Source organism: Cajanus cajan, chromosome 9, assembly GCF_000230855.2.
Source record: "Cajanus cajan strain Asha chromosome 9, NIPB_CcT2T_4, whole genome shotgun sequence".
Lineage (NCBI taxonomy): Eukaryota > Viridiplantae > Streptophyta > Magnoliopsida > Fabales > Fabaceae > Cajanus > Cajanus cajan.
In genome coordinates, this window is record NC_138525.1 from 21,485,101 (window position 1) to 21,488,654 (window position 3,554).

Sequence of the window (3,554 nt, forward strand, 5' to 3'; positions counted from 1 at the left end):
TACTAAAGGGAGTGGTAAAATCATTGAAGTGAGAGATCCTGTTTATGTTATTCGAAAGGTCTCTTCTATTGCCGAAATATCTGCTTGAATAGTATATATGTGAAATACATATATCAATGCTATATCAGAAATCAAAAGGCTATGACATAAACTTGATCAAACATTGTGAACTATGAAATTTGCTTTGAACTTTGAATGCAAACAATTATAAGTCGGGGTTGTATCTATTGCGACTAGAATAAGGCATGTGCAAAAATGTAAAGATGTGTTATTTTACAATGTTGCAAAAGGTAATTGCATTAGAACTTTATAAACAAGATAGTTGAAATATGAATTGGTTAAATCTACCTACGTGTTCTATCAAAGAGTAGTGTGATTAAGAAAAATATAGTTAAGATTGTCACGGAATGAGTTAGCATTGGTGTTGAAGTACTTTTGATGTAGCATATCCGAAGGAACAAAGCATGCATGAATTCAACAACTTATTGATTTGGGAAGAAAAATATGGAGAGGTTGAGAAATTGAGAAAATTTACTTTAATTCAACTAAAATGTTCCTTTTGAGTAAAAGACTTGGTCCATAAACCAATAAATTTCTTGCATGCCAAATTGCAAACCACACCTACCAATCAACATGTGATTAAGAATACAACCAAGATTTAGCTGAGATTAAGAATACAACCAAGATTTAGCTGCAGCCAATGTTGGAAAAATTGATTCCAAATACGCCCCTCCAAATCCGCAGCCAATGTTGGAAAAATTGATTTAAAGTGCTTTATTGGTTAGGTAGAGAATTCTTTCTAAAATAATAATATTTTATCAGGTAATTTATTTTACAATAGTTTTTGTTTATAAATATTTAATGATTTTAAATTTTCTTTTATTTAAATATTGAGCGAGGGATTCATATCACTTAAGTGATTAGGAATAAAATCTTAATTTTTATAAATGCAAAAAATTTAAGTTAGAAAGAAATATTTACCTTGATGTCTGTCGTACTCTTGAGAGAAATGAAAACCTATCTTCAATAAAGAAATATCCCTTGATAATGAGCAAAGTAAAATTACAAAAATAACCTTTGTTCCTCACCTTTTTACAATTACTAATCCCATTGAAACTAGTCTCTGCCTTCATCATCTCGTCGGATCTCCATTACATGCTGCAAGGTACATGGATTGAAGAGTGAATGATTAGAATTTTCAAATTAGATGGCTGCAAATGGACCTCACTTACATTGACAATTTGACAGCATCCACATTCCACAGTACTCTCTCAATGAGTTTCAGCCAAGATAATATCAAATTAGAACCAATCATATTTAATTGATTTGATTTGAGATTTGAAAAAAATATATAAATAGTCAACTAAATGAAACTACTTTATAAGTGGAACACATTTGATTAAATCTTTTTCTCTTACTAATTATGACTTTGGATTGAATTCAATTTTTTCTTGTATTTTATATTCTTTTATACTAATTTTTTTTAAAGAGATTGATGATTAGAACTTACATAAAACCATGTTTTATCTTAATTTAATTTATCTATAATTGACATGTTATAAATCTCATTAATTCTTTTACCTAAAATATAAAACAAAATTTACATCATAAATATGACGAAATTAAGACACTTGAAAACGTTATATAAGATCATAAGAAAATAAATAAATAAAAATGAATGAAAAAGAAATACAACACAAAATTAGAAGAAAAAATAAGTATTAAAATATAAAATCTATTAAGGCGGAAGTTAAAAAAATGTTGATAGAGTCATCTGGTTAGTTCAAATTTAAAATGAGAAAAAAAAAAAAGCTGAATCAATCCAAACCAAATTGATTGATTTGGTTTTAATGATGAAGTTAATTGAATTAATCCGGATGAACACCTATATCAAATTATGCATCTGGTACACTTATAGGCCTAAGTTCATGTGCTGTTAATTAAAATAATGATGAATCTTGGAATCACCTTAGTCGGCATAATGTGACAACTTCAATTGTTTTTCCAAACGCGGTGGCGAGAATCCCAACTTGGCTCTAGTATGCCCACTCTTCCACACTCTCTACTTCCTCTTCTAATATCAATTATTCTTTAATCAACTTTGAATTTTTTTTAAACAAAAAAATTTAAAAATTATTTTAATATTTTATATAATTTAATTAATATTTATTATAATTATATAAAAATTAAATTTCAATCTTTTAAAATAAATTATTAACAAACAAAATTAACAAATATACAAATGTAAAAATTATTAATATATTTAAAAATATCTATTTATATAAATTTTAAATATAATTTATAGATTTGATATTTATTTATACGTATAATTTATTTTAAATTTTAATTATATATAATAAATATTTAATTTATGTATTGCACAAACTAAAATACTAATTATTATCATATATATATCAGAAGAATTTATTTTGATAAAGAAAAAAATTCTCTATCAATTAGTTAAAAAAATCCTAAATACAACTTTAAATAATTATTATAAAAAAATAAAAATTAAAAAAAATCGATTATATTGTTCTGATGACATGATAAATAAAAATAAAAATAAAAACTTTTACATTTGTAATATCTTCTCCTGTCATAGCAATACCCTTCAATTTAATGCAGAATACAGGGCAGTGGAAGAGCTGAATTTTCGCACAAACTGACAAAATAATTTAAGACAGTTGGAATGGACTCAAACTCAATTCTAAACACCAAAGATATTTGCTTATGGTTGTTTTCCTTGTCACACCTGCGTTCTCAAATCTACTCAATAACTTTATAAAAGAAGCAATATTTGAATGGCTTCCACAGGAGACAATGATGAGGCTGAACCTCAGAGAGGGTATTGGAGATGGAGCAAGCAAGATTTCTTGCCAGAGGAGTCCTTCCAAAGCTGGAACAACTACTTTTCTGCCCTTTCACAGACACGGCTAAGGTTCAAGGACCGTCTCTTCAGCAGATCAGATGATGCCACTGAGACTGAAGAACTCAAGAAACAAAGTGAGCATGACATGAAGCGTTGCCTCAACTGGTGGGACCTCATATGGTTCGGTTTTGGTGCAGTGATTGGAGCAGGAATCTTTGTGCTCACTGGTTAAGAGGCTCATGAGCATGTTGGATCAGCTATTGTCTTATCCTATGTTGCCTCAGGCTTCTCAGCAATGCTTTCTGTTTTCTGCTACACTGAGTTTGCTGTAGAAGTTCCATCAGCAGGAGGCTCATTTGCTTACCTCAGAGTTGAATTAGGAGACTTTGTTGCTTTCATAACTGCTGCCAACATTCTTCTTGAAAGTGTTATTGGAAGTGCAGCAGTGGCCAGATCATGGACATCATACTTCACAAGCCTTTTGAACCGTCCCAAGAATTCATTGCGCATTAAAACAGATCTCAAAGAGGGGTACAACTTGTTGGACCCTATAGCTTCTGGGGTTCTGGTAATTGCTGCAGTAGTTACAATGATCAGCACAAGAAAAACTTCATATCTTAATTGGATAGCATCTGCCATCAACACTGCTGTTATTATATTTGTGATTGTTGCAGGGTTTGCTCAT

At 29.7% G+C, this 3,554-nt stretch overlaps 1 pseudogene; it reads left to right on the forward strand.

Moving 5' to 3' along the window:
* Window positions 1-559: 559 nt before the first annotated feature.
* LOC145951860 (cationic amino acid transporter 5 pseudogene) overlaps window positions 560-3,554 on the forward strand; it is a 4,108-nt pseudogene continuing 1,113 nt past the window's right edge.